The following is a 10767-nucleotide window of genomic DNA, read 5'->3' on the forward strand; positions in this document are numbered from 1 at the left end:
CCACTGTTGGAGCTGGGCAGGGCCCTACCATTACTGATTTAGAAGCTCATATTTTCTTAGCTATATTAATTCTCTTAAAACAAAAATAATTCACTTTTCACTTTTGCTTTTCCTTTGCTATTGAAACTGAAAAGATATTAAATGGAAAAAAGAGTAGATTAATTTTTTTTTTATCTAGAGGAAAGTTATTAAATGTTATATGGTTATAATCATAATAAATAGCATATGTGGTAATACGGGGAATTTTATGTGATTATTGGAATACCTCATGGCATTCTAACAGAAGGGGGTCCCTTGAAATGCAAAATATATACTGTTAATAAACCATCTGGGAAATGCTGCTGGAAGTATTTGTTGGAATGACTGGAGTGGCACTTACGTACTTGATTCCTGTACAGATTAGCCTTGCCCAGTAAGCCACATTTTACCACACCACAGAAGTTTTTATGATGAGCTTGTTCGCTGTTTGCCAACCCAGTTAATCCCCAAAGAGGACCATTTGTGGATGGCAGCGGGTCTCCAAGCTCACAGATCCCAGGCTCCCTATAGGCACACAGGTTCCTGCAGTCAGTGCAGCGAGGTTCCTGCAGGCAGCAGCAGCGGGTGGCCCTGTGCACGCTGACAGGAGCAGTCCTCTCTGCTCAGTTACTCCGGAAGCGGAAGCGCAAAAGGAGGAAGCGCCATCACGGGGACGTGGCTTCTCCACCACAGCTGGGCAGCGGCTCTCTCCGCCTGAAGATGTCCAAACCAACCCCTCTTGGTTAAGCTAGTGCCCGGACACTGTGCATTCCTGCACTCTCCTCCAATCTTCAGGAGGATATTTACTTAACCGGCTCATTTTCTACAGAGAATCTTACATTTTCCCACCAGTCCTGGCCCAACCTTTGCCTCTGGTGATGTCCACCTCGTAGGGCTGACAGCCCCGTCCCATCCAGCTCTTTCCAGCTGGCTTTGCCGCTCCCAGTGTGAGAGGCGGCATGCCGGCTCAGGGTTATTCACACCCGGGTCAGGTGTCTTGGCCTCGATCCCTACTAGCTGACAAGGCAGCCTAGGAGTGGAACTCGGTGTCATAATCTGCAGCTCCCGCGCGTGATTTGAGATGCCAGGCATGTGCGTGCAGTGTCTGGAATGAGTCATCCTTTCGTATTGTGCCGGTTGGGCCTTGTCTTGCTAAACACCACTTAGAGCCTCTGTTGGTGGGGCCTGTTGCCTTCACTTGAGCCACAAGACGTACTTAAGGCTCGCTAATCCAAGCGACATGGCCTCTGTTCACTGAGGCAACGGAACCCCTTACGTTTCAGTAACACTCCAACTGGTGACAAGCAAGCCCTTCTGCGGGGCCGGTGTCTTTAGGGCTCAGAGCCAGGCTGCTGTGCAGACGACACAGGCTCTGCTGCGTCCATGGAGGGGATGAACAGGGGCGGCGGCACTGTCCCTGGCCTTGGCACACGGGCCCTTCCGGCAACGTGATAATCCCAGCAGGCCGGCCCTGCGATGAGGCCGCCAGCATGCAGTGCTCAAGGATCAACTTCTGACCTCCTGGCTCCTTCCCCCCTTCCCCAGAACTATTTTGTTTAAAATGCTAGCTGCCCTGTCATAAATTATTCTTTAGTGAAGGGGTTTGGCTCCTGTGTGAGTTACCGTGGTTTGAAAGGAAAAGGAAAAAAAGAGAGAGAGAGAGAGAGAACATCATAGTTTAGCCAAGACCCAAAGCCTAACCACGGAAAAGTGGAAACAGGCGGTGAAAAGGCAAAGTAGCAGGCGGGGAAAGGGGTTTTTATTCACATGGTGTTTTCAACTTTGCAGCTCTTTACTTGTTGACCACCTAATTTTTTAGAAGTGTCTTTTCCTGTACCTGAACGTCGCTGGGGAGTGGGCTGAGAAGAATACACATTTAGGTGGCAGTTAGCTGTGGATTTTCACACGGGTTAGAAGGATTCTTGTGAGCCCTGCAGCTTCTCCGACATGCCCCCAGAGTCCAGAAACAGGCCAGAGTTTCCCAGGCAGAGGTTTTCCTGAGGTCCACAGGGATCACTGTGAGCAGAACAGAAGGAAGTGGCATGGACCTGGCAGTGTGCCAGGAGAGCAGGGCTCTGGCACTGCCACTGACTTTTGCAGAGAAGATTTTCGTTTGTGACTGAGCTGGCGTTTCCCTGTGCCATCATTGGTCATTTAGCAAGAAAACAAAAATGAATCCAATGTCCAATCCAGTTTAATGTTTGCTCTTATCACAGCCATTTAAACACTCCTTTCAGGTAGTACAAAGTCTCTTTTGAATAAAAACGGCCAGTCTTTCCAAAGTCTCTTCCTCCCTGTTTCTCTCCTTTTTAATGGCCTTTGCTTATGTGGGGCGCTGGGGGAAACGGGCCCCTAGCATCTGGCCCACAGTGGCTTCTCTCCTGGGCACTGAGCCTTGAGCCCTGGGTGGTGCTGACCACACCGAGGCCATATTCCACAGCAGATAAGTGTGTGGCCTTTTATCTTGGCTGAGAGTCTTCCCACAGAGCCTCAGCTTGCTGATTTGGTCTCCCCATTGTGTTCATTGGCTGTGAAGCATCACCCTCCTGCCTCAACCTCCCCTGCCTCTATGAGGTCCCCTCTCTGTGGTAAGGTCCCTAGCAGGCCCACCCTCTCCCAGCTGAGCCTGAGATCAGCTCAGGAGCACAGCTCAGAGCCTCTCTTCTGCCTGATCATGATGCCTTGTCTTGGTGGGGTCCAGCCTGGGGAAACCTGGCCATCTGAGGGGCAGCACCTTCTCAGAGCGGGTATCCAGGCAAGAGCCACTTGGCTTCTCTGTTCCCTCTCATGCTTCCCACCCTTGGGCTCACAGCCCAGAGACATAGCTCTGATTCCTGCTCCTTCCCACCTGAACTTCTCCTTACTTTCCACAGGAATGAGATTAAGGAGTGGGATGTCCCTTTACTTCCTTCTTCCTCTTTAGTTAAGCCTTAAACCAGGGTACTTGGGGTCTCATCTCTACCACAGAAGATGCTAGTTAATTGGGCCCTCTTGGACTGCTCTGTGCATGCTGAAGGAGTAGAACAAAGGAATTAAGTAAAGCTTCTCTTTCCACAAAGCCTGGTTTTTAAAGCCTAAAATCTGCCTAAGAAGTGAAATGCCATCCTTGGCCACGGGGTGATATTTCTAATAACTTGACCTTCAGGATGAGAAATTGCAATGAAATATCCATTAAAGGAGAAAGTCAAAATGATCAGTTTAACATTTGCTGTAGTATTTTCAATATTTAAACCTCATGAGGCCAGAACAGTTCCTCTCCACAACTCCAGGGGATGGGATTGGTGCCTCCTGGAATTGTGCTGTGTGTTACTAGGATCTGTTCTTGCTTTTATATGCATGTGTCCATATGGGGTGGAGAGGATGCAGGAAAGCAGAAAATCCTTTTAGAATGAGGCATCAATCATATTCTTAGCCACAATCTTTTCTTCTTAATATTGCATGCTCCCGTGATGAGGGAATAATCAGGAAAAAGGAGAGTTTCATTGAAGTTAAATAGCAAGAAGTTCCAGTGAAATACCTCTTGACTCTCCTGTTCTTGGCCTTTTGCATCGAGTGCTTCTCCATGACACCAGTAGCCACAGATGTCTAGTGTTTCATCTCTCAGCTGTTCCTGTACTCGTAGGATGCCATCCTGACACCTCTGTGTTTCCATCCTCTGCTTGGATAGATGGTCTCTCTGTGCCTTAGGTTTCCTATCATAGTTTTCCATGAAAGTTTAAAAATGAATATTAAAATAAATGACATACTGAATCGTACATTTTGAAAGAGTGAATTACGTCAATAACACTGTTATTTTTAAATAGAGAAAAAGACATGCAGTCTTCTACCCACACTATTATTTTTTTCTCATTCAAAAGAAAGGGTCATATCCCATGAGCTTCTTTGAATCTTGATTTCTTTACTGAACCATAAACTGGAGCAATCCCTCTAAATCAATGCACATAATCTAGCACATTCTTTTTAATGCTACCAAATACATTTTATGGATGTAGTGATACAAGACTTCCTCTATTGATAAGCACTTTATATCTATTTTTTCACCAAAGTAATTCTTTATTTAAATACTTTGTAAATATATTCTTTTACATATTAGTGTCATTATTTCTACAGAATAATTCATTGGAGTGGTATTGTATGGCTTTCCAATTTAATAGATATTGACAGATTGCTTTTCAAAACAGACTAACAATTCACATTTCTACAAGCAATGTAGTAGAATTTTTCCTGTATCCCTGCTAAAAATAGGTATTACAATTCTTTATTTTTGACATTCTAATGGATATAAATTATCTCATCATTGCTTCAACAGGATTGAATGCTTTTTGATATTCTGCTTTCAATTGACTATTTATATATATTACCCCAACATCTATTGGATTGTTTTCCTTTTTGTTGTTAATTTATAAGAACTTTTCATATAATAGAGATATTAACCATTTTTCTGTCATATATGTTGCAAATGTTTTTCCTAATATTTTCATTTTTCAAAGAAAATTTTTAATTTTTAATATTTTATATATCTGTACTTGGGGTGCATGTGGGTGTCTGGGTTCTTAAAATTGCTAAAACAGTCTTCCCTGCCTCTAGAATTGCACATATAACATTTTTGAAAGATTTTTATTGTTTTAATTTTTACATGTAAGTGTTCTATTCATCTGGAATTTATTTTTACATTTGGTGTGAATTAAGGGTCCAACTTAATTTTATTCCAGATGGCTAACCAGTTGTTCAAGCCCCATTTATGAAATAAACCACCTCTTCCCACTGTTTGAAATATCACCTTAGTTGAATATTAAACTTCAGTTTATACTAGGATTTATTTCTCTTTATTCCTTTTATTCCCACTAACTTGTCTATTCCTGTGCCAAGACTATAGTCTTTTGTTTGTAGTAGCTTTATAGAATGTTTTCATTTCTGGTAGGGTGAGTTCTTCCTTCAATATTCTCAATGACCAGGGAGAAAAGTTGGAAAGAATGCCCACCAGGTGGTTTACTTTAGCTCATGACCTGCAGGATGAGGAGGTGTTGGAGAAGTCATGCAGGGTGAAGATGGAAAAGGCAAGGAGAAGGCTAGAAGGAAAAAAAATACAGCAAGATAAAAGCAATTCATATATATATATATATATATGTATATATATATATACACACACACACACACACATACCTATATATATGTATATATATAATATCCCACCCACCTCTTTTCCCTCCTCTCACTCCAGAGAGGATGATGGTGTGAATGTGAATGATAAGATACATTATCATCATTAGGTTTATTTCCAAATGAGCATCGTCATGTGCCCACCAACTGCTGCAACTGGTAAGGCCCATAAGAAAGTGACTGAGATCTATACCCTACTAGCCTTTACATGAGTTTGATCTCTAAATCCAAAGGTGAATGTACTTGGTAAAATCTGGCCCTCTAAAAGGAGAAACATCTTTTTCTTCAAAATGATCAACGATACTAAATTAATAATACACAGCAGAGCTGGACATCATTTTGAAAGTTAAATGTCCTGATGGGCTCAACTCATTGCACATTTGTTTTGCACTCTTGATGAAAATAGCTAAGTGCACAAAGAGAAAATTGTTTCAGGGAAAATCTTGGATTTTTCCCTTGAGTGAAAGAATCCTTTCTGCTTCAGGAGTTTTTATTTACACCACCTCTCCCAAGGGTCTCCCCATCTGCTCTTTCTTTCTCACAGCCTTGGTTAGCATGCCATGTTAGGAGTGCACATTTACATAATTGGCTTTTCCTGATTGGAATGGATGTATTTCAACCCACTTTGGGAAGCATACAGTAAATATCCCACATTGTAGATTTTCGGAAGCCTCATTGTTTACTTTTTTCATTCAAATCCTCTTTTTTTCTTTTCTATACCTGATGCTTCTTCAGTCTTTATGATATTTTCCCCTTGTTTAGTTAACTTGATTATATTCTCTATGAAACCGTTATAGACTTACCCTTTATCCTATTGCCAAGGAGAATATATAATTAGAATCCTTCATTTAATGTATAGATTCTGTGTAAAAGAAATGGCATGGGAAAATTTAATGAAGTCATTTTAGCGAAGCAATTAGCAATCATTTTGTATGTGAAGATTAATAGGGGAAATTGGGATGAGTTGTACAAATAAGTTGATGTAGAAAAACATAAAATGCCCACTTTCTCTTTTTTTTTTGCATCATCTATTAGTATGGGATATTTACATCCCTTTTACTTAGATGGTTTATGTATAGTTCATTTTAAACAAAAGTAGATTTTATACACTATAAGTCTTTGTAATTATTGTTTTGAATGTTTTAATTAGAAACATCAAAAAGATGTATATGAGATGAAGCTCTGGATTGTTAATGTGAAAAAAGTACACCAAGAATGATATAAGGGATGAAAGTTTCAAATGATATATGTTTGGTTTTGAAGTAGAGCTTCCACTACCCCCTGAAACTACATCAAAAGATATATTTCAAGCCCCCTTGGCCAGCTCTTCTGAGCAGATTTTACACAAAAGCCTCTTAATTGGCTGTCAGTGAGTAACACCTAGTTTTTTTCTGCCTATAAGATGTGGGAGAAAAAAGAGAGGCACAAACTAAACAATATAATATTGTTGGAAATTATCTTGTAGACACAAGCTTTGATTCCACATCTGTAGACTTGTTACTAAAGGAAAAGTTTCCCCTCCCCTTCCTCTCACCATTATTCTAAAGCTGGTCTCAATTTAAGATAAAAAGAAAGTCCTAACATTTAAGATTATTTTAATATCAAAGAGAGATAATGAAAATGGCATTTTCATCAAAATTATAAGCTTATATTTTCTTTTTAAATTAAACATACTTAAAATGCTAACCTCCACATTTTAGCACAGAAGCTCACAAAGGGTAGGGACAATGTTTATTTAGCCAAGGGAATTAATAATTAAGTGCTGTGTTATGCTGACCTTATTTGACTTTCAATTCCAAAAGAATATTATAAATTAAAAGGGAAAATCTTTAAAAATCTTAAAGATTCTTTAAAAATCTTAAAAATTAAAAATCAAAATAAAGAACAATCTTTTGAATTTGGCTCAAAAATCTTTGATATGGGTAAGACGAAGTAAGAGAACGGACTATGTGATCAGAACATATTTCTGAAATCCTTAGCCAATGTTTTTTCTTTAAATATTTTCCATTTTCTCTCCTGTCTTTCAATTTGATAGGTGATTGGAGCTCATTGTTTTCTAGATGCTTTTTTGGTTTAAAATTCCAAAGATACAAGTTTTAAGGGAAATAGGTAGCATGGATTTGAGGACAGTGGAGAATCCTTCAGAAAACAAAAAAGATTTTCTTGGGTTGAGAAGGAGAAAGACTCTACATCCTGGGCAGAGAGACCCTGAACACTGCTTCCTGGGTAGCCCTAAGAAGAGAACAAAACATTGGATGGATTTGGGAGACACTAGAAGAGAGCTCGAAATCCATTGTGGCTGCATTCCAATAAGATCCTGTACTGCCACTTCTGTATAGAAGCAACAGAATGGTTCCTATGCCTGGAATAGAGATTCTGCAGAAGTTGTGGAGAAGACCCAATCCTAAAATGGCCAAGCAGACAACACAGAGGGATGGATGTCTACAGTTCTGCAGGGATCAAAGTGAGTGCTCAACAGGGTAATGAATGGTTCCGTGCATGTTCGTGTAGACATAAGGCTTGAGGATCAGAAAGTCGCATACTACACCACACCTTCACGCCCTGTCAGCCCCTTGGTACTTAGACTGGTTGCTTAAGGTAAGAGGGGAGAGGGAACAACAGACTGATGGAAACTAAGCTTATGTCACCTCACGTAATGGTAGTTCAAAATGGAAACTGAGTTGAGTTATAGACAATAATGTCTTGCTTAACTAAGAGTGTGGATTGAGATTCATACCCCTTCTATTTGAAAAAAGAAGGGGAAGATGGGGATGAGTACCATAGTATCAGTAGACTTCTGCTCTATTACTATTAGCTGAAGTCAGAGAACAGGGGTTCCTTTCTGTAACAAGAACATAATTCTCTTTGATGGCTGTTTTAAAACATATTTGCATCAGTAGAATGGCAAGAATTTTAAAAAGTTCCCTAGGGCTCTTAGTCTCCATGATCTGTCATGAAACACACTCTGCTGCATGCACCTTCCCTTCAGTGAGGCATCAACATTTTGTCTTTGCTTTCATTTTCTATGTTCAGTCTGCTAATTTATTAAAGCTGTCCTCTGTTTTATCATTCAGACACTAAATAATACTTCAATGTACGTCTTTGCTATGATATAGGCTGTGTAATACTTTAAAATGTCTAGTTGAGTTGACCTGCTTCTCCAAGTTTCAATTTTTAATCCCTTAGTATGTTTTATTTGTATAACATTACCACTCTATTGACATTTAAATTTTCCCTTTCATTTTCCACTTTTAAATTTTTTACTTTACTTGCCATTATTAACTCCTGTTGTAATATTTTTCTCCTTTGTAGTTTTTATATGTTGTTTTATATGTATGTGTTGTTAGTTTTTATCCTTTATCTTGACTTTTATTTATGCTCCTTAGATTATTTTCATCTCTAAAATGTTTTGACTTGCTAGTTATTTATACACATTCATGGTCTCAAAATTTAATCCTCTTAGTTTTTGAACTTTTCTCTCCTATTTTGCTTTACTTTTTCTTCCTCTCTCTTAAAGAGTATTACTTGTTTTCTGTGTAGCAATACAAAAACCAGGGTTCAGGACATGGCAACAGTGAAAAGAACCCACACACTGAACAGAGAAGGTTAGAGGGTTACTGTTGAATGGACGTGATATTATTATCTGATCAAGTAGAAGATGTTTGCTGGTATTAAAATTATATTTTCAAATGTTAACATTATTGTAGCCTTGGCTTGTGATTCAGGATTTTTGAAATAACTAGTTTTCTCTTTCTTCCTGAACTGCAGCAGATATTCAAACTGATTTTTGAGGAAATTCTTAGGCCTGTTCATGGGCTGACTTTTGACTCACTCTCCTTCTGTAACAAGGAATGCTGTATACTTGTTGAGTAGCGGTACTAGGATGACAGTGAAAATATATAGATCTCTCTTATACAAAATCCTCTTTATACCAAAATATACACAGAGAAATTCCACATTAAAGAATAAAAAAGAAATTCTCTGGCAATATTTACGGAAGTTCTCAAGTATGTTATTTAGCAGGGCATTTCATTTTCTTTAGTGTATGATGAAAAAAAAAAGATTTATTTGGTTCTCTGTTTCCAGAAACATGAAAGATTGAACTTCTGAAGATCTCTGCTCATTGCAAACAGAGAAAATTCAGGATAGAATGAATATTTTAAAACAATTTCAAAATATATTTTGGGGAAAAAATTTCTAGCACCCAATAATAAATAAAAAAAATTAAAACTACAATGGCAAATCTATGAGGTGATGACATGGTGGCCTTTGTAGAATTTTAGCCCAAGATATAGGATCAAATATTTGGGAAGAACAATTAAAAAACACATATAGACACAGGAGTCATATCCTTGGAACCTATTTCTGTAGAGATCACCAGATAGATGAGTTAAAAAAAAGATGAAAAACAATTTAATGAAGATTTAGCAAAAACATCTGGAAAAGGGGTAGTATAAATCATTGCAATTGCAAGTGTTAGCTGTAATTATAAATGAGGGTTTTAAAGGTTACTTTAAAAAGTTAGAAAAGGATTTTGGGAAAATGCTGAAGTGATAGAATTTTTGAATCTTCCTGAATCCCTCTATAAATGCTGACCATAAACTCAGATAGCTATTTTGGGGAAGAAAAAAAAGGACATTATCTACAATAAAACTAGGAGATAAAATATTTCCAAATCCACAAGTTAGAGGAAATAAAGATGAATAATGACTTTATAGAGTCTGTGAATGGGCAAGCAGAAAGAAGCAAGCCACAGAGTACTTCAAAATAGTCAACAGGTTCTTACTGGGAAGTACTACAGGTCAACTTGAGAACAACAGCTGAAATTTAAAAAGGTTTCTATACACACCAATTTGGATATGAGTACAAGGGGTATGGTAAGGTTTAATAGGTCCAGAGTAGCCCCATGAACTTTCAAAATAAAACACAAATGTATGAGAAACCAACAGGAATTTAGTACAAATTGGGCAGAACATTGACAGTGGGAGCTGAAAGTGAAAGTTTATTTAAAGGCGGAGGAGGGAAACAAAGCCTGGAGATCGTTATTAATAGAAAGTAAGAAATTATATCTATTAACTCCTCATTAAAACTACAAAATGAAGTTATAGATTAGTGATGCTAGAGAAACTATACATTCCACCCATCCATCCTATAAGTTAAGGAAAACTAAGTTGGATTCCTTATAAAGTTATTATGAGAGAGAGAGAGAGAGAGAGAGAGAGAGAGAGAGAGAGAGAGAGAGGGAGAATGAACACACAGCGTAATAATTTCCCTACAAAAAATTGAAGCCAGAGAGGTATTCTCATAAAACAAATAAAAAGTATAACCTAATCTGAAAATTTTATATTTCAAAATGAGCTAAAAATTAAGAAAGTGATAGGTGATATGAAAGAATATAAGAATAAAACAACTCAAGTATGAGATGATAGAAGCTAGGAAAGAATTAATACTCAAAGAAAAAAATTACTTGAGAAATGAAGACTAATTTGAACAAACACAAAAATAAACACAACAAATAACAGTAAATAGTAAGCAAAAAGAAACAAAATCCAGGAAGAGAAAAGAATCCAAAAAAGGTGAAAGATAAAG

This window comes from Microcebus murinus, chromosome 11, assembly GCF_040939455.1.
Source record: "Microcebus murinus isolate Inina chromosome 11, M.murinus_Inina_mat1.0, whole genome shotgun sequence".
Classification (NCBI taxonomy): domain Eukaryota; kingdom Metazoa; phylum Chordata; class Mammalia; order Primates; family Cheirogaleidae; genus Microcebus; species Microcebus murinus.